Raw genomic sequence first — 21,969 nt, forward strand, 5'->3', positions numbered from 1 at the left:
GTGTGACGTCATTTGGAATACGGTAGGCTATAGAATGCACACCTTAGACAAAATCGGACAAAATATACCCTAATACAACAGTTACGACAGTTCCTCGGTCGGGACACACATGTAACCTGGTATAAACTACTGACTAAAAGGAGTAACTGGGTATACTATCTATGCTGAAGGTGAGCCTGTGGCAGTCGTTTCACTTTCATTTCTTGAACAAGTGTCTTAATGTATTCTTTTGTGTGTTCACTTGTATTGTGCATGGGTTTTGTATAGTTTTTCACTATGACTATCGCGCAACAACGTATTTCTGGAAACTTCAATCCTTTTCTTCAGACAGGACAGGAGGTAACAGGAACAGTAAATTTTATTTGTTCTACCATAGTTCTACCGATGGTTTCAGTGGCGGATCCAGCCCCCCCTTCAAGAAATTGCATACAAGATCGAGATACTCTAATAGAGCAGTCAATTACTCTAATAAAGCAGTCACAATGTTCATGAGGCAGTGTAGCTTACCTATGAAGCTATAAATAGGATTTTATTTTACATAACAGACGTGATATAGTCGGTAAGGATAACTAGCTATTATTGTCGTGACCTTTTTTTTTTTGGTCTTCGACTGGTTTTCAGCAAGTTTTTTTGGTCTTCAACTGTTTTTCAGAAAGGTGCCCCCCCTCTTTCCAAACTCTGGATCTGCCCCTGGGTTTATTGTGTAAGCTATAGAGCGGTTGCACAAATAATTACATTAGACGCGCTTTAAAAAACGTGTGGCAAGAATCCATTGCCACAATGCATGAAAACTGCGTATTCAATTCTACTGCCACAACGCAAGTACGGATAGCTTAGATACTACAGTGTTACATTCACCTATTATAAGGTATTAATATACTAGAAGGACGAGAGCGTAGCTGGTCTGGTTTCTGGAATTACGATAAAATTCTACTTTTTGCTAGCACGCTCACAAAGCCAGATGCCTATTCACGTTTACCAATGTGTTAAAAGAGTTTTTCTGACACAATTATGAAGAAAGAAAGCAGTTTAGCCTCGCCATTTCAACTTACGGGTGAACCTGTTTCAAAAGTGCGTGAGCGAATATACACTATTTTTGCCATGTAGCCACAAAGCGGACCGGCTATGTTCTCACTACTCTAGTATGTTAGTACCTGATAGCAGACGATTTTCAACACCGACGTAGTTTGGCTGTTAGTCACTCTACAATAACAGGAAAATGAAACACGCAATTTTCCCAGCACCTGGCTGTACAAATGCCACACATTTCAGTTGGAACGCTGCACCTGTGACGTCACATGCAACCGCTCTATGTAACTATGGTGTTAATATTAAAACTTTACAGTATAATGTTACCATTACCATAGATAATAGAGTACTTAAAAGGGATAGGAAACGCAATAACGTGACATCACAAAATGCGTACATTTCTATTGGAATTCCATGTAGTACGTCACGAACATACTCGTTACGCTTGCTGCGCTTGTATCAAAGAGAAACAAATTGTTGTAACGACAGAATTTTGTAACCAACGACTGTGAAACTTTGCTACAGTGAACTCAAGTAAGCAATCGAGGGAACTAGGATGGTACCAACCCTCAAGGAAGTTATACGCAAAATTAAAAGGAGATTGAAAGTGAAAGAAACCACACTTTAAACCACTTAACTTTCTTCGTAAATATATTCTATTCTTTTAACTGTGATAAACTTATTCCTTACCATTTAACAGAGGGAACCAGAGGAAATATCGGAGCAAAACAGGAACTGTTGCTTGAAGAAACGACTAAGTATCTTCCATTTTTTACCAAAAGTTTAAACCACCTTGCAGTACAACGCAACGGTAAAAGACTGTGTTGATGACACGCCTAGCTTACCACAAGATTCGAAAGTGGAACCGGCTATAAAAGAAGCGGTATCGACGAAGCATGAAGGTACTATGAACGAAAGTATGACAACGTGTAACAATCACGGTTAATGCGATACGCTTTGTTACAAAATCTAATGTCTGAATTCTCTCGCCAAAATCTCTCACATAGGCCTAAATACTTGCTGTAGTCTGTTGGATTACTATTTACGCTGCTTAGAACACTAATTCCCATGCTTGAGCACAAAACTGTCTTGTCCTTTCAAGTCACGCGTAACGGAAATCAAACCGGAAATCACTTGCGTTTCCTATCCCTTTACTCTATTATCTATGCCATTACACACTGCTCCAAATAATTTTGTACGATCACTAAAGTGCCTGTGTGCTTTAATGTGCTCACTTTAATGTAGTGTTACATGTATAACATACACATGCTCAGTCATGTGTATATACATTCAACTTTACCAGCTAGCATTGGAGGATGATAGCAGGAGGTAGAACCTGTACCAAGCTTAAGCCCGGGAGCTTAACATTATCTGTATGAGGCTACCTGTATAATAGAGTACTTTGTTGTACATGGTGTAATAGCCTGAATTTAAATGTGTTGTAACAAACTTGTACCTGTTATTGTAAACATGTTATTTCCAGCCTGACATTGTAACCTTAACCTTTGTGATTGTTAGTATAAATAAGCTGTAATAGTGTGTTGTATTCTCTTCACAGATGATGCTGAGAGTTACAATAAGAGTGCGTTCAGTGGAGTGTTACACATGGCATACAGTGCAGTAGATAAAACAGCAACCATTGTAGAAAGGTATACTTATACATTGTTATAAAACAGCTGTTGGGTCAAATATAAAGTCTACTTCTGTTTCTAGATCTTCACCAGAGCTACAATTGTCGCTATCTGTTGCATCATCATCATTATTGCTGCTGCTGCTGCTGCTGCTGCTGCTGTTGTCTGAATCATCTTGATGCTGTGGCTATGTCACTGGTAAGTTTGTACATCCTTCACATGCACAACTTGGTCCACAATGACTAGACCTTCGTTTTCACCCACAGTTATTTGTCCTATCTTGCAGCTGCACCCTTTAGTTAAAAAGGAGATTGTTCTCTTTATCCTTTCCATTACCTTACTAGCCTCCCACTCAATCCATAGTGGTCCCCATCTTTGATCCATCCATTGTGTTCTGGTGGTAGCAGGGAAGAGTAAACTTCATAGTGGATTGAATTTTGCCACATCTGGTGTACCCAACTGGACCTCAGCCAGTGTCACCATAAAGACATATAGATTGGGACACAGTCTTCCTCACTTATAATCCTATTACTAACTGCCTCTCTTATTTTTCTTTTTTTTTATACCCAAATTTTGTGTCTTTCTGATACTGGCAGGATATCATCCACTGAATTATATAACTGTTAAGGTGTTGTGTGTCCATATTTGGTTATGAATGTGGCTGTGTGATTTTTGAAGTAACAGGTCCCCACAAGATGTACAAATGATAAAAATCCTATCATATTGGTAGGATTGGTGTGGTGTAACCTTTCAACAACATTACCACCTGAAATAAAACTGGCATATTGTGTGAAATTGTTGATTATTGTAGCTGTAGGTCTGGGTCTCTTTGAAAACTATAGTATATACATGTTGAGCTGGTTCCTCAAAAACATTTAATAACTCGTGGATGATACAATTACACACGATCTTGAAATTTGGCTCATTTGTAGTACAGCTTGACCAGCTAAAAATATTTCAAAATCTTTGCCTGACAATATTTATAGCCAATCAAAATGTTTGCAATACATTAATTGGGAAGTCATAGAAGTGCTGTGTCCATATAGTCCTTTCCCAAACTTGTAATGGAGCCAAATGGTATGGGTCTGTTGTTGACACCTTTGCTGTTACCACTAATCATATGGAATATTAACTGTGTTGAGAAAAAATCCACTTTTAACTTTTAGCTGTTTTTCAGAATTCAGTTCAACTTGTACATACAGTAGCTGTAGGTTTTTAAGAATCAGATATATTTGTCGACTGCATTAGTGCTGTGAACCAGTATGCGAAAAACTGGTATTAACCAATATTGTCTAGGTCAGCCAATTACCAGTTAAGAAGCCTTTAAACTGGTTTTGCCCACCCACTTTATATACCATAAATTACCCCTGCTGACGACCTCAAAGCATGTGTAAATATGTGATTGCAATGATTGCTATTGTAAGACAGGATGTTGATGGTCACCTTGGTACCAGCAGGCATGTAGAGTACCATTGGTATGTCTACCAATACCACTGTATTTATACAGAAACCAGTTAACAGGTTAACTGCCAGTTATTGGTTACCAGTTAACTGGTTTTGAATTGTTATCAGGTTCACAGCTCTATACTGCATGGTGGACATTGAGCTGTATGTTGTTCTCAGGTATACTTCACCCAATGTTGTAGACATCTGTGTCTTGTGAGCATATGAGGACCCTTGTTGCACTAGTCTGAGTAGTGTGTTGCCAAATTCTATAAGGCATTGGTGGTATAAGATGGTACTTTCTCTAGTAGCATAACAGAAGTTATTAGCCAATCAAATTCATCAGAAAACACCCACCTGTTATGAGCTGTTGTTGGTTATGTACTAAGTGTTGGACCATCTGTAAGAAATATAATCCAATTGATTCCACTATTGCTCTTTTACAAGTTGAACATTCCAAGAACTCTAGCCACCCTTGAGGAATATGAGAATTAATGTTAAAGGATCATGTGATGATGTTGTTGTTATGGTGCCTGACCTGTTCAAACTGTTTGGATTAAACTTGTTTACTGTTGGGATATCAAATACTAGGTGGACTTCAACATTACCCATTTTGATGTATTCCAGAACATGTTGATTGTACATAAACTTGCTGTAATCAGCCATAGTTGTTGTTCTCCTCATTGGCTTAGTATGAACGTCACATCGATAATGACTGCTTGAGGTAGCCATGGTAACGACTAGCAATATTTCAAAAAAATTGGAATTTATAACTAGAGTAGGGACCATAGCACATCGATAAAAAGTACTGAAACAAGCTGGAGTAGTGCACAATATTAAATCACAGTAAAACAATAAGAAGTGTTATATCCCTACTGTGCTCAAGATACCATAATGGAAATGCACAGTAGGGATATATATAACACTTCTTATTGTTTTACAGTGATTTAATATCATGGACTACTCCAAATTGTTTCAGTACTTTTTATTGATGTGCTATGGTCCCTACTCTATAAATTCCAAATGTTTTGAAATACTTGCTTGTTAACTATTTTTGTAAATTATGCTATTATGATTGGTGACGCATACTGCATTTGAAATGGTGCCACACGCCCCAGCTATATTGTCTGAAAAGTAAAATATCCATTACACTTTGTTGTCAGCTACGTTCGACCCGTTAGACAGCAGTACGAATCAAGAGCTGTTTTATAAACATCTCTGAAATCGAAGTAGCCACTATGAAAAATACAGATGATATTTGTTACGAAGGGAAGCCATCACATGCTACCACCAAATCGACACTTTGCTGTCAGCAAAGATGAATGGAACACAAAGGAGGACACTGGTTAGTTCATGAAGAATGCATTGTACGTACTGCGGTATGCCAAAAGGCACTCCTCGGGTTGAAGCCATGTTGAACAGTGAAAAATTCAAGTCCGTAGCCTTAGCTGTTATCGAGTTACGCTTGTCTGAAGGCATCAGTCAGTCAGCCAGGTAGTCAGTAGAAAATTACATAGCAACTTGTTGAAAGCATTTTGGGTCGATCTGAAAGCTTGTTTGGGCTTAGTTTTACTTAACCAATACTGCCTGATCATAGTCTGGGAAAATTGAGGCTGGTTTAATGGTGATGTTATTTCGTGGGCCACACCTACTCCTTTGTGGTCCCTACTATACACTGTGATAACCTCTGGTTGTGCTGACTGGTAATGAAGTTGTAGCTTTTCTGTCCAGTTGCTTTTATTTGATTTGTGTGGACAGCCATCTTTGTCTACTAATAACATATGGTATTGCTCCTCACCAGAATCAAATGACAACGTATCATTATACCACTGCAGCCAGTGTCGCAAACATTTAATGATTTGTCTGTCCTCTTGCTCTTTGCGTGTCATTTTCTTTTTTTAGTTTTAGTAAAAGATATCGTCAGCAGCTTTTGACGCCAGAGCGGAGCATTTGTATGGCTGGGTGATTCTAGTAGTTTAGTGCTAATGTATTGCCATTAAGCCACTGTTCCTATCTCAAGAAAAGTCATCGTATCTACGGATTGCTCAGGAGTAGCTATTTGGCCGCTGAAAACATTGACAACAACTCGACTTGTTCTCCTACTCCCCACTTCGTAACTTACTGCTTTCCCACAAGACTACTGGATATTTTCTTCCCAGTGCTGAGTGTGAGGAGTACTAGTACTGATGGTTGAATAATAAACTGCTTTTTCTTGAATCTCTCGTATATGTGAGAAGTTCTTGAATACTTTGATCCTTCAGTTAATGATGTTTTTTGGTAAGGGTATTTTGGCCGAGTTACAGCACTTTTCATATATTTATACACATCTCATGTGCTTCATCAAAAGCTACTGAATGAAATGTTCTTCCTATATTGGTCACGGTAACCCCACCTTCTATCAAACACTGTAATAAATGAGTTGGGAAATGTTTTATTTGTGTTAAATGTCTGGAGATGATCCATCAGCAAATAGCAGGACCATTCTCTTAAGGCTAGCCAGACATAAATTCCAATTGTTGCTACAAATTGCAAAATACAATGTGACAAATCGGTGACAGTTAATAAACAAAAAATCAGCCCACAGATGCCAAACCTTGTCATTCTCAGCCATTTAATACACTTATTCCTTGAAACAGGATGCGATTTCTTGTAATAGTACTCCAGTGTGTACCATCAACTGTTGTATTGACCAAGACTCTTCAAGTGTTGTAGTAAAACACACTTTACATTATCAATAAAGTAGGATGGATCTGAATTAGTGATATATGTATGTATGAAGCATTTCCCTATAGTATGTTTCCCACACTTGTGGTAAACAACAATGTGTTGTAAAACTACTACAGGACTCCAGGGACTCTGGGAGCCACAACTCACTGCTAGTTCTCTCAAACTACACCTTAATAATCTGTTCATATGTGTCATGGTGAAAGGTAGAAAATACCAGGGCCATTCTCTTGAGACTAGCCAAATGTAAATTTTTAATTGATGATATGAATTGCTAAATACAACGCGACAAAAACACACTTTACATTATCGATAAGGTACTGAATTAGTGATATGTGTATGTAGCATTTCCCTATAGAGTGTTTCCCACATTTGTAGTAAAAACAATGTGTTCTTTTAAAATTACTACAGGACTCCAGGGACTCTGAAAGCCACAGCTCACTGCTAGTTCTCTCAAACCTCATGATAGTACACCTTCATTATTACAGGCTGATAATTGTTCAGTGTAAGTCAATCTCCTGGGAAAACAATTAATTTCTAGTCTGTACTGCTGTATAATATTTATTAGGTACTGGTAGGTTTTTCCATCACCAACTAGATCAACCCAGCCATCCTGCTCCTTGATGTTAAACTTCTCTATATAGTAGATCTTCAGTAACTATTCACATTGTCTCATCACTGTCTGGATTATTGTTCACTAGTTTAACAAATCTGAGATGACTATCTTCACACTATCACTGTTTTCTAAATGCATCTTAAATCACTAAGGCTGCAGTTAAAATCCTGACAGCGATGAGCCACGTACTCCAATGTAATGTAGGAAAAAAGATTTATGGCTAATCAGCAGCAGCCTTCTTTACCCTCCTCAAAATCCTCCATAGTCAAATGTCTGGGTATGTTGTAGCCGTGTGTCACTACTGGTGGTGTCTTTAACAAGTGATGATGTTAACTGTCTTACTGCTACTGTACGTGGTCTCTTTGGTCCTAGTTTGCCAACGTTAGGAGGTGAACTGCCTGGTGATTTCTTAAAGGCCCATTTAGAGACTGCATAGAGAATCTGTGGTTTGCGGTGCTTCATGTTAATCTGGTTTTGGTGGAAGGACGGCGGCAGTCACACACATGTTTTATTGTGGTAAACTTCTAACATAGAACTATTTGTACTGTAGTAACATGGTAGCTATGCTGTTGGTTCCCACAATTAACAGCTGTGTAGTTTTGTAGCATGTCCAAATTATCAACAGAAGCTACTGTAAATACTGCTGGAGATAGTTCATCTCCCACAATCTACATGTTGGTTGTTTGTATGTCAGCATGCTGAGTAGCAAACGTATTGTATGTGTGTCAGGTGAATTAGTCTATTGAGAAATCGTAACAGCTGTTGAGATCGTCCATAAATTTCAACAGCGTCTGCCACCACCATATCACGTTATGTAACAAATATTTATTGCAAGTTATTAATTATATGTACAGCAGAAAGCTCAGCACAAAGAGTACGCCAGTTCAAATAATCTTCCTCCTGGTTCCATTGAAAACACTTTGTCAGCACTTTTGCTGTGTCCTTATCCATGTTGCAGTCCTTTCAAAAATTTTTGCCAAGGACTTAAATGATTTCTCTGACTTCAAGCCATGATAAAGGAGACATACTGGGTAGCTAGTGTTGAAATCTGACTATCATGCAATACAGGGATACAAAATATGCAAATAATTTTAATAACAAAAGAGTGTTGTTATTGATGATTATCATTAGAAATTTCAGTAAAACATTTATAGCTAGTACATGTATTCAGGGACTGATCCATGGAGGAGGTCTAGGGGGGTGGAGGGGGTAGCTAGCCATGCAATGGCCTTGCAGCCACTCGGATATAGTATAATTGCTATCCTTTAAAAGGTCTTACATTATAACTTGGACAAATTGACAATCTTGTCTACTCCTGCTCCTTCGATTACAAACAATTTTCCTGAACTTTCTGTATGTTCTAGATTTCTTGTCCAGGTGATGGTTCTTTCACATATTACTGCCTTGAATTGATTCACTTCCTCTCTCTTTAAGCATTGGAAAATCCCATGTTGTCTTTTCTGATGATAAAATACTTTACATGTTGGCTCTAGTTCCAAAACTTTGTCTAACCACTTTAAAATTCTTGTTTTTGATTTCTTTGTTGTATCTCCTATCAGCATAGTAAATATTCTACACAACATAAATAATTGTTCAGTTTGTTACCTCTTCATAATGGTGGATCTGTTCTAGATCTTCTATCCATGTATCTCATGTTGTAGCATTAGCAATAAACACTAATCCTGGGTCATCAGGTACGTAGTACTACTTCTTCCTGAAGGGAATAAACAACTTGTACTAAGCAATATGATAAAGTTATAGGGTCTTTTGTAATATAATTCATCACCATAATGAACATTGCATCACAGGAAATATATAAGTTTCTCCTCCATCTTCTTGATGTCCGTAAAGAAATTCCACCAAGAATTCATCTACTTGTGGCCTCAAAGATCCCACTCACCATAAATAACAGTTCATTTTTTTTACCTCATCTTAATGGTGGATCTGTTCTACTGTTCATGTATCACATGACATGGTGAGGTCTTCTTGTGTTTACAATAAACAGTAATCTAGGTACTTCTTTCTGAAGGGAATAAAAACATGTACTACACAATACACAGCACAAGAATACACTGTTTTAAATGGTCATACAAATTAGCTACTATCCCTTAAATGGTCCCTTATCATAACATGGTACGTATATTATCGATAACTCCTTGTATAACTTCAAACACTTTCCCAGCACTATGGTCGTTTCTAAAGTTCCTTGTCCATGGTCTAATTTGTTCAGATATCTCTGCTAAGAAAGTTGCTGATTCATCTTGTTTCAGTCTTTGAAAAGTTCCATACTCTCTTTGTCCATTGTAGTATACTTTGCAATGATTACTATCCGATACAACTTTATCCAAAACTTTGTCTAGTTTTATTTTATTATATACCTCATCTTAATGGTGGATCAATTCTTTCAAGTGATATATCAATTCCTCCTCTTGTGTTTACAATAATTACAACTCCGAGGTCATCATAAACATGTACTTCTTCCTGAATGGAATAAAAAGCTTGTACTAAGCAATATGTTAAAGTTGTAGGGTCTTTTGCAATATAATTCATAACCATGAATTTCTCATCCACGTTGCAGTCCTTTCAAATATTTCTGCCAAGAATATAAATGATTCCTCTCACTTCAAATGCTGAAAAATGCCACATTCCCTCTTTCGGTTATAGAATACTTTGCATTGTTGACTGTCTGGTACAACTAGGTCTAACACTTATCCAGCCACTTGTGAATTTTCTTTTTTGATTCACTTGGTGTATCTCCTATGAGAGTAGTAAAGATTGCACACAACATAAATAACAGTATGTTGTATGTTGTAACTGTGTGGCACTACTGGTGGTATCTTTAACAAGTGATGTGTTAACTGTCTTACTGCTACTGTACGTGGTCTCTTTGGTCCTAGTTTGCCAACGTTATGAGGTGAACTGCCTGGCAATTTCTTAAAGGCACATTTAGAGACTGCACTGGGAATCTGTGGTTTGCAGTGCAACATGTTAATCTGGTTTCGGTGAAAGGACAGCAGCAGTCACACACATTTTTTATTGTGGTCTTCTAACATAGAACTATTTGCACAGTAGTAACATGGTAGCTATGGTGTTGGTTCCCTCAATTAACAGCTTTGTAGCATGTCAAAATTACCAACAGAAGCTACTGTAAATACTGCTGGAGATAATTCATCCCACAAACTATGTGTTGGTTGTTTGAATGTCAGCATGTTGAGTAACAAACCTATCGTGTGTGTGTCAGGTGAACTAGTCTATTGAGAATTCATAACAGCTGTCGACAACCTCTGCAAATTTCAACAGCATCTGCCACCAAATCACGTTACATAACATAAATTATTTATTGGAAGTTATCAATTGTATATACAACAGAAAGCTCAACACAGAACACAATAATCAAACTTGGTCAAATTACTACTCCTTAAATGGTCCTGTATTGTAACTTGGTATAATTGATAATTGGTCTATTCCTCCTGGTTCCACTGAAACACTAATTTCCCAGCACTTTTGCTGTGTCCTAAGTTTCTCATCCATGTTGCAGTTCTTTTAGAAATTTCTGCCAAGAATTTAGATGATTCCTCTCACTTCAAGCCGTGAAAAAGGAGATATACTGGGTAGCTAGTGTTGAAATCTGACTATCATGCAATACAGAGATACAAAATATGCAAATAATTTTAATAACAAAAGAGTGTTGTTATTGATGATTATCATTAGAAATTTCAGTAAAACATTTATAGCTAGTACATGTATTCAGGGACTGATCCATGGAGGAGGTCTAGGGGGTGAATTGCACTTCAAACACTTTACCAGCACTTTGGCTGTGTCCTAAGTTTCTTGTATATGGTGCACTTCTTTCTGAAATTGCTGCCAAGAATGTGGATGATTCATCTTGCTTCAATCTATGAAAAATGCCATATTCCCTCTTTCCATAATAGAATACTGTACATGATGACTATCCAATACAACTTGCACCAGAACTTTGTCTATATAGCCACCTATGATTTTTTTTTTGGATTCGGTTGATTGACTACTTCCTCAAGGGAATACAAATCATGTACTAAACAATATACTAAAGTTATAGGGTCTTTTGTAATATAATTAATGATCATAAATTTCTTGTCCATGTTGCAGTGGTTCTTTCAAATATTTCTGCCAACAATAGTGGTAACATGGTAGCTATGGTGTTGGTTCCCACAATTAACAGCTGTGTAGCTTTGTAGCATGTCAAAATTATCAATAGAAACTACTGTAAATACTGCTGGAGATAGTTCATCCCACAAACTACTTGTTGGTTGTTTGGATGTCATCATGTTAAGTAACAAACTAAACCTATCGTGTGTGTCAGGTGAACTAGTGTAGCATAGTCTATTGAGAATTCATAACAGCTGTTGAGACCCTCCACAAATGTCGACAGCATATACCACCACATCATGTATCTATTAGTTGTTTAGGATTTGTACAAAACTGTAACATGTTCAGCAAATTGAATGTTCTCACTTTTTAAGGTGTTTATATCTCTTCCTCCCAATGTAGGGTGTTTTCCCTCACGTACTGTTGTAGTGATGGAATTGACAAAATCAAGGAGTAATGGATTGATGTTTTCAAGTTCACCATCAACATCAAATGATATTGGATCATTTTTCCTTGTAGTGGATTGTCTATCAATCTCTTCATGGATCAAATCATTATAATGTGAAGGATTACTAATAGATCAACACCATATATGGTAAAGAATTATGTCACATTTCATGTGTACACATTTATACAACCTGTAGGTATTAAGATGAGTAATCAGTTGATGTAATAATCGTTTACCAGAGAACAGCAAGTGGCTGTCTTCAGTGTCTATGGTTACCTGTGTAGACTTGATGAAACCAGTAAACTCTGAATCATATGATTGCCAAAACATCCTTCAAGCTCATGAAATGTAAAACGACTTTTTCCATTAGTAAGTTGTATAGGACAGCTTCAAGGACAGCTTTGGTTAGTTTATTAGTGGTATTACCACTGTACTTACTACTAACCCATTCTTCTATAGACTGTTGTAGTGCTGTGTTGTTGCCATATGTGTGGTGGTTAAAGATTCTATGATGGAACAATGAATCCTGTAGCAGGTAAAGCATGTATAGTCATTTGGTTCATAGAATCCTCACAACAATAAGTCATACTCCTTAGATTTAAAAAATTTGATTGTGGGTTTTAAATATTAGAAACATTCGAATAACCCGTAGTTTTTCATTGAAAACATTCGAATGTTCAATTCTAGCATTTGTTTATACACTAGCAATAGTGCAGACGCTATGAACATTTGTCAAATGGTCAAAATGTTGCACTTGCTTGTTGAAATACTCTTTGATAAAGACAGTAAAGTGAATGTAAAGTAGTAGTTTTATCACTGTAATCAACCTCACACCTGTGCTAGCTGTGTGTAGCATTTTTGGCTTTACATACACCTGACTGTAGACAACAGGCTGTTAACTAAGTGTAAACAATAGCAAAGTAAAACAATAGCAAAGTACATGTTAACAACTTGACACCTGGTGCCTGTGGTGTCCTGAATGCCTCATAATAAGGTTGTCTGTACAGAACAAATGACCCACCTGTGCATTTAGTGTGGAGTAATTCTGATAATTTGTCATTTACATGTCCTCAGCCGGCCTTAGGCCAGCTGTGGGCGCGTCTGGTCTACTAAAATTGTTTTCATAAAGGTTGTGTGTGTGTGTGTGTGTGTGTGTGTGTGTGTGTGTGTGTGTGTGTGTGTGTGTGTGTGTGTGTGTGTGTGTGTGTGTGTGTGTGTGTGTGTGTGTGTGTGTGTGTGTGTGTGTGTGTGTGTGTGTGTGTGTGTGTGTGTGTGTGTGTGTGTGTGTGTGTGTGTGTGTGTGTGTGTGTGTGTGTGTGTGTGTGTGTGTGTGTGTGTGTGTGTGTGTGTGTGTGTGTGTGTGTGTGTGTGTGTGTGTGTGTGTGTGTGTGTGTGTGTGTGTGTGTGTGTGTGTGTGTGTGTGTGTGTGTGTGTGTGTGTGTGTGTGTGTGTGTGTGTGTGTGTGTGTGTGTGTGTGTGTGTGTGTGTGTGTGTGTGTGTGTGTGTGTGTGTGTGTGTGTGTGTGTGTGTGTGTGTGTGTGTGTGTGTGTGTGTGTGTGTGTGTGTGTGTGTGTGTGTGTGTGTGTGTGTGTGTGTGTGTGTGTGTGTGTGTGTGTGTGTGTGTGTGTGTGTGTGTGTGTGTGTGTGTGTGTGTGTGTGTGTGTGTGTGTGTGTGTGTGTGTGTGTGTGTGTGTGTGTGTGTGTGTGTGTGTGTGTGTGTGTGTGTGTGTGTGTGTGTGTGTGTGTGTGTGTGTGTGTGTGTGTGTGTGTGTGTGTGTGTGTGTGTGTGTGTGTGTGTGTGTGTGTGTGTGTGTGTGTGTGTGTGTGTGTGTGTGTGTGTGTGTGTGTGTGTGTGTGTGTGTGTGTGTGTGTGTGTGTGTGTGTGTGTGTGTGTGTGTGTGTGTGTGTGTGTGTGTGTGTGTGTGTGTGTGTGTGTGTGTGTGTGTGTGTGTGTGTGTGTGTGTGTGTGTGTGTGTGTGTGTGTGTGTGTGTGTGTGTGTGTGTGTGTGTGTGTGTGTGTGTGTGTGTGTGTGTGTGTGTGTGTGTGTGTGTGTGTGTGTGTGTGTGTGTGTGTGTGTGTGTGTGTGTGTGTGTGTGTGTGTGTGTGTGTGTGTGTGTGTGTGTGTGTGTGTGTGTGTGTGTGTGTGTGTGTGTGTGTGTGTGTGTGTGTGTGTGTGTGTGTGTGTGTGTGTGTGTGTGTGTGTGTGTGTGTGTGTGTGTGTGTGTGTGTGTGTGTGTGTGTGTGTGTGTGTGTGTGTGTGTGTGTGTGTGTGTGTGTGTGTGTGTGTGTGTGTGTGTGTGTGTGTGTGTGTGTGTGTGGTCTGTACACATCCACTTGAGCAAAATCATTAAGTGAATAAAGATCAGCCTGTAGTTTGTGGTAGTCATCTACTGTTCTGATGGTAGTATAAAGCAAAACATCATCTGCGTATAACTTTATCTTACATCTGGTAAAAGCAGCTTTTACGTGAGAGGTAAAAGTGAAATTAAGTCTGTAATAAACTTCTACACAGGTAAACTTTGCTCTGAGGTGGTCTCTGGTCTGAAATACAGGTGTTGCAACTCTCCTCAAACTTTGTGAATTACCTTCCCTTCAGGTTTTCCAGACGTTTAACAACTGAAAAACAACGGTGCGAGCCTCGTAGACTACCAGGAGTAGCCTATTCCAATGAGTTGGGAAGTGGGCATATCCTCTATGTTTGCAAACAAATATGAAGGGCAGCTTTGCGGCTTTGCCGAGAGAATTTGTGGGATAAAAGCACGATAGTCAAACTACTGTATAAAACAGTTTAGAAGATACCTCTGTGTGTACTATGTTGGTAATAGCAGTTTGTTTAACAAGCACTTCCTTAGCAGTGCATAGCAATGTAATCGAAGAATTACAAAAATTCATGAATTGCAAAATCTGAGAGTTACAATAAATTCATAATATTATGTATATTGCACAACCAAAAACCTTCACAGAATGCAGCTTCTATACATTGCCTAAAGGCATGTGTTTGAAGCGTCAACAACCAATTGTAACCTCAACTCGTATTCCTTCTAAGAAAATTCAATGTTCCCATATACCAGCTTTCTTGACAACTTCATCAAGTCAATTGTAGACATTTTGACAAGACTCAACTGTAGTTATTCCTAAACAAATTACTAGATACGTGTAGTTTCATATGTTGAATCAACAGAGGATTTTCTGAGGCTGCTCCTTCAGCAATAACCAAGCATTGATGCACTAGGTTCGAAAAGCAACACACACCATGCAAGCACACAGGAAGGTAATCATCTTTCAATATTCGCACACTTTTGGAACTCATCCTAGGTGAAATAAAGAAAGGGTGTGTTACTCAAGTCATCACAAATTACGTTTTATCACCTCGGTTTAGTTGTGCGGTTTTTACCGTATAGAGGGAAACTTTGGCAGGGATAACTTTCGCGAATTTGGTGATCCGCTACAAATTCACCAAAGTTTAACCCTCCAATTACTCGTAGCACCTGAGATTAGCATCTCTATAGATATAGATTGGCTTCAATTTGTCAAATGCAATGTAGTTTGTTATTCATCAAAGTTTCCCTCTATACGGTATTCACCCTGGGGGTTAATATTGACTGCCCTATAGCTATGCATATATGAACATTGATCAATTGGAGTACTACATGTAGTGCAGTGGATTGCTAGAGTGACTGAGTAACTTGATTGAGTGACTGCTGTGTGATCTTTTCACTTAGAGTGCATGACTGCTCTATTAGAGTATACTTTAAGTGACTGCTTTATTAGAGTGTTTTGATCATTTTAGCAAATCGGGATCTGAACAATGCTCCCTAGAATTCGTATACTTTCCCAGTAGCTAAAGAGTATAATTTTTGAAAAACTTTCCAGAAATTTTTGAAAGTTTTGAGAAATTTTCAAGAAACTTATGTTATAAATCATGAAAGTTTTGAAACAAGAAACTTTAAAGAAATTTCCAGTAAACTTTCAAGAAATGTCCCGGAACTGGAGTTTTGCTTTCGCTGTGAATGCCCACTCAGCACAGATTAGTAAACTGGCGACTCAGTCTATAGACAACATAAACATTTAACAATAACACTAAGCCATGCTTGTACCCCTGTATGGTTGTTGATTCCCCCGGGCTGCAACATAGTTATCATGCACGTTGCAAGAACAGTTTTACCTAACTGCAAACTTGTCACATCTACCCAGATCTTCTTCCATTCATCTGGATTCTCCTTAGTCCTAAAGCCAACTAGGAAATTGCTTTTGTCCGTCTTTCATTAGTCTGTACCATTAGATGTCTAATAAAACGTTTACTTTATATCCAGTACTGTTGTCCACTGGGTAGCTTCACCAGATTGAAGCATATATTTAGACACTTGACCAGCACTCAAAATGTTATCACGTGATGCCCAGTGTTACATAGAGTTTATTAATTGGCAAAGGAATCTTGGCAAGTTCAAGTATATGCATTTTGATTATAGAAATTGTTGGAAGTATTACAAAGTGATAGCAAGTGTGTATTTTTAGTCTGTAGTAATTACGGGCGCACGCGCAGGAGAGCGCCAGGCTTGCTACAGAAATTTTGAGGTTTGACACATGTGGATACTAGTCAGTGTAAATTTGAATGTATAACTGAACTGCTAGTCCAGCCATGCCTATTAGCTACTCGGTGAATTTGAGATGGAGGGTAATCTGGATGGTTTTGGGCAAAAAGAAGAGCATAGACGAAGCCAGACTCTACAGTATATGGGTTGTACTTGCCAAGTTATGAAGCATGTTGCCAGCCAGAGAAGTGATGAAGAGAGAGCAACATACATGGCTGAGATCTCCAAGTATGATCCAGCAATGATCATCTCGACTGATGAGACTGATTGTGATAGGCGTCACAGTACAAGGAAATGTAGCTACAGCATTGGAGGATTAACGCCAAAACACTAAAGTTACTAAAGTTATAGGGTCTTTTGCAATGTAATTCATAATTCATGTGCTGTATAGAAAACCATCCCTAACATGTCTACAATTACTTAATCTGGGGGCTTTGGGTGGTCCGTAGCTATATACATGTCTTGGTGTACTATAGATCATCTAAAACATACAAGTACAGCTACACACGACAAGTTACTTCATTGAGAAGATTTATAACAAATCATCTTATGAAATTACTTTACATAATATAAATAATTTATTGCAAGTTATCAATTGTATATACAACAGAAAGCTGAACACAACTTCATCCTGGTTCTGCTACAAACACTTTCCCACCACTTTCACTATGTCCTAAGTTTCTTGTCCATGTTGCAGTTCTTTCAGAAATTTCTGCCAAGAATTTAATTGAATACTCTCATTTCAAACCTTGAAAAATGCTCTTTAGATTGTAATATACTTTATAACAATGACTATTCAATACTACTTGCTTGAAAACCTTGTCAAGTGAGTTGAGATTATTGTTATCAGCTGGTGTGTCTCCTATCAGAATAGTAAAGATTCCACACATTATAAACATCAGTTTCATTTTGTTATCTCTTCGTAATGGTGGATCAATTTGAGTGATATATCACATGGCACAGTGAGCACCTTTAGAATTTATGGTGATCATGAGTCCGTGATCATCAGGTACTTCTTCCTGAAGGGAATAAACAGCTTGTACTAAGTTATAGGGTCTTTTGTAATATAATTCATCACCACAATGAACATTGCATCACAAGAAAGAACAAGTCACACACGGGCACAGCTGAGGAGACATTGTCATGAGGGATCAGGTTATCCAAGGAGCAACTTTGTGAGCTGTCTGCACAGCATCTAGCAACGTTCTACTTCTGCCATGATGGTTACTACTGGCAGCCATAATGGCATGCAATGGCCTAAACTGCCTCTGATACAGTATTATTCACCTGTAGTAATGCAATAATATAAATAAACAAAAAACTAACCTTGTGTTCACAGTGGTCACTGAGTAGTACACATGTGGTGTTGGTGGTGAGTGACACTGTGGCTAGACCAAATACTCTTTGCACACTGCTAATCGATTAAGAGCCCGATGGGGTGCATAAGGAACCAGAATTATGTGATTCATCACCATGTAAGTGGCTAAGAGACAGTAGAGAGGAGCTGTGGAGTTTCATACTGTTGTATAGCAGATAGAATGGAATGGTCAATTTGGTGAAAGTTTTAGTAAAGGTCTACTGATGATTTGTAGTACCTGACTGTCTATAAGTTTCATTTTTATTGTGTACATTTAAATATTCCCACACCTGTGGATGACTGGCCCTGGGCCCAGGTGGCCCAGGTTCTGGCTACTCCCCTGAACCAGTGACAGGTCCAGATTTTAAGCTGATAGTCCTAAATGTCTTAGTATAGTTACACTGTACACCATTTAGGGAAAGAGTCGTTATCATTTTTTTATTATTATTATTATTATTATTATTAACACTTTACAGTGACCAGCACTGAAGGTCTGACAGCAACATGTGCTGCAGCCTTAGGATTACCTAATTTAATTGCAAGGACTTAGACTTAATGGCTTATAGCTGAAAAGGTGTAACAGAAAAGGGGCCAAAGTAAGGAAAAAAAATCCCTCCAACCCCAGGATTCGAACTGCAGGTCACCCAATGTCTAGTCGGGGCATCTAGTTATAGCTTTGTACAGTGAAGCAGACAATAGCATGATAGCTCTTGTTGTCGCAAGTTTCTAGTTCATCTTCTTGATGTCCGTAAAGACATTTCTTCAAAGAATTCATTTACTTGTGACCTCATGTGGCAAAATATTCATATTCTCTCTTATGACTATAGTAAACTTTACATGGACTACTGTACATTACAGGTTAGTCCAAACTTTTGTTAGCTGCTTTAAAATTCTTTTTTTGAAATAGCTGGCCTATGAGAATAGTAAAGATTGCATACAACATAAATAACAGTTTCATTATGCTATCTCTTTGTAATGGTGGATGTGTTCTAGTGATATATCACATGACACAGTGAGCTCCTCTTGTATTTATAATAATTATGAGTCCCTGATCATCAGGTACTTCTTCCTGAAGGGAATAAACAGCTTGTACTAAACTATAGGGTCTTTTGTAATATAATTTATAACATTACATCACAGGAAAAAAGGCATCAGACATATCAGTAACTGTATACTGTAACTGTATCTTAAAATTATTCTTTTGTAAAAAAACCTCGCAATACAACAAAACCTTTGGTATATTGTTATATAAGTGTATTACTAAGTAAGGAGTCCCTGTTATATTGTAGTAACACCGCATGAAATTTTGCTGAAAATGTCATATTCTTCTCCTTCTCCTCCTCCTCCTTTACATACTCATTCCCTTTTTTAACTTGTATATCTTACACTGTGATTATTCCACAGCTTTGGTTTTGCTATCACAAGTTCTTTGGCTAGATAAGTTTCTTCAGTACAAATCTTGGAACTCCACCTCTCTTGCGAGAGCCACCATAAGTGATTTTCTCAAAGTTTGATTCATTCACTCTTGTACTTCATGGGACAATCTTTGATATGTGATTAAACATATGGAGTAGTTTCGCTTTATTATGACCTGCCGTTTTTCTGGGAAGTGGTGAGTTAATTTCCACACTTGTGCTCATAGGACAGTAACGTCGCCTACACTAATTGCTGATTTATTTTGCGGTCTTTTAGAACCCTATCTTAAATTCAAGACAACTCTAACTACAGTAGCGTTTATTTACAGTTGCTGAACTCAGTGCAAATTCGGCCATAAACGTCAACGCTAGGTGAACATGAACAGTGTAGTAACCTCAATGAACTTGTTATCACGCGTGCTATTCTTGTAAGTGTTTGATGTTCAGTTGTTATGGGTCTGAAGTAGCTAACACAGCCCACAACACAGCTTTGTTTTTGCATTTCAAGGTAGGTTTTAGGTGTGCGTTCTATTAGAGTTAGTCGTTCATGTAAATAACTCACAGTAGTTGCGCGCCCTACTTTCCTTGGCTGCACGACTCACTACCGTGATTCTTGATTAGGGATCATGGAGGTTTGGGCTTTTCTGGCCAAAAAATATTATCCTAAAGTCAGCCTGACAATGCCTTCATGGCACCTTGGCAGTGTTGGTTAGGTATAACCAATCCCAAGATGCAACACTAAATCTCTACAGGCTTGATTTTTCACTGTTTGATGTCACTTCAGCCCAACAGGTGCCTTTTGGCATTACTTTGGCATTACTGCAGTTCGTACATACGTAAGCACACACTGTGTTGTACATACAATGCAGTTCTTTTTGCTGACAAAGACAATACAAGGTTTCCACACATGGTAGCATGGTACGGCTTCCCTGTGGATGACTATTACACTTATCACCCATATTATCTGTAGTGACTGGATTGATTGTAGAGATGTTTCTCCTATTGTCAGGACCAGCCTTAAGAGTAGTCAGCCGCTAGCTAGGGCCCCGGGGCTAAGAGGCCCCCCAAAGCTCCAAAACTGTGGCTCCAGTTCTCATAATGCAAATTCAGTATATAAACTACACAACTTGTACTTTTAAGAACACATACACTGTATACAACTTGTCGCTTGAGGAATGCATCTCCAATATCACGTGATAGCTAATCTATATAGTAATGAACAGTATTAATTTAAAGCAATAATTATACTGGAATGTATTCGTGGCTGCACACATGCAGTACATTAAGAATTCATCAAATGTCATTAGCTTTCCACTGCAATGGGTAAAGAGGCAAGAAATCATGTGATTGTGTTGATTTAAATCGTCAGGTCTCAAGTGGCGGTGAGGTTGTTCGTTTCCATTAATATCTATTATGTTATAAGTAGAGTCTGTTGGGTGGAGAGATCACGAGATCAGGCATCACCAGATGGGCTACTCTGTGTCACAGTATGGTTGTGGTTTGATTACTGCTAGCGGCAAGACTCTGCAAAGATTGAAGATGATCAATAGCGTATAATAATAAGTTACGATTTTACACAATCACATTTAATGTAGTTAGAGATACAATACACTACAGAAACAGCAGTGTATACATACATGTAGATGGCAGCTAGTATTACAACAGTTAATGCTAAGCTAGTATAGGATATTCTTTACATAACAAGTATGTTGGACATACCCCTATATGGGCTAAAGATGTTTGTATAGGCATATTGCATGGAAAGTGGCTAAGAACCACTTCATCTGGGGAGGCCACCCAGAATACTTTGCTTAGGCCCCAGAATCTCTAAGGCTAGCCCTGCCTTTTGTTCTTCATTTATAATGCTGTGTGGCAGGTTGACTATTGGGGTACACATTCAAATGCAAAATTAATTTAATGGCATACCTGGTGCCTGACTTGCTTGTAATGTGGTATTAGTGGGTTCATTAATTATAAAATAGTGACTAACAAGTTGAAAGAAAATTAGGAACGTTGGGGATTAAAGTGAAATAACTAATAACAAGAGGTTGTCTATACCTGAAGATATACCTGTACTAATGGTCATTAATTTAGAGATTTAGTGTCCACTATATATCCTCAGGTTTATCCACTATATATCTTTGATCCCTTAAAATTTCTGTGTTTCTTAATAATTGCAGTCACAATGTATGTCACAACTGCCAAATATTGGGAATCGCCAGTTGTTATGAGACATGACTAACAGTGGAACAATGGTATACAGTATATATTTATGTGTGTATACAACCGCCCCTACAAAGAGAAAGTGCAATACAAAGAAAAATGGTCATAAAAGTACAACATAGAGGTGTGTGTGTGTGTGTATAAATAATTAAGCTACAAATGACAACACTTAAATGGCTAAGCTCCATGAGGAACCGATTTATAGACTTCATTTTACAATAGGTTGTGATCCATGCACAATAGCACTAGACCAACTTTGGTACATGATAAATCAAAATGCCGAAGAGAAACTAGTAGAGCCAAAATCTTTTTCATAGCTTGATAGGGTGAGCATCACCAGCATCAATGTTGTGACAAACAGC

General features: G+C 38.2%; 1 long non-coding RNA gene across 1 annotated transcript; it reads left to right on the plus strand.

The window, feature by feature from the left end:
• The first annotated feature begins 13 nt into the window (after positions 1 to 13).
• LOC136247645 (uncharacterized) lies at positions 14 to 12,557 on the plus strand. Its single transcript, XR_010697683.1, has 6 exons — positions 14 to 170; positions 2,588 to 2,678; positions 2,743 to 2,858; positions 11,974 to 12,166; positions 12,216 to 12,423; positions 12,479 to 12,557. It is a non-coding gene; the product is annotated as an uncharacterized lncRNA (long non-coding RNA).
• Positions 12,558 to 21,969: the final 9,412 nt, after the last annotated feature.

The sequence above is a fragment of the Dysidea avara genome, chromosome 2 (assembly GCF_963678975.1).
Source record: "Dysidea avara chromosome 2, odDysAvar1.4, whole genome shotgun sequence".
Taxonomy (NCBI): domain Eukaryota; kingdom Metazoa; phylum Porifera; class Demospongiae; order Dictyoceratida; family Dysideidae; genus Dysidea; species Dysidea avara.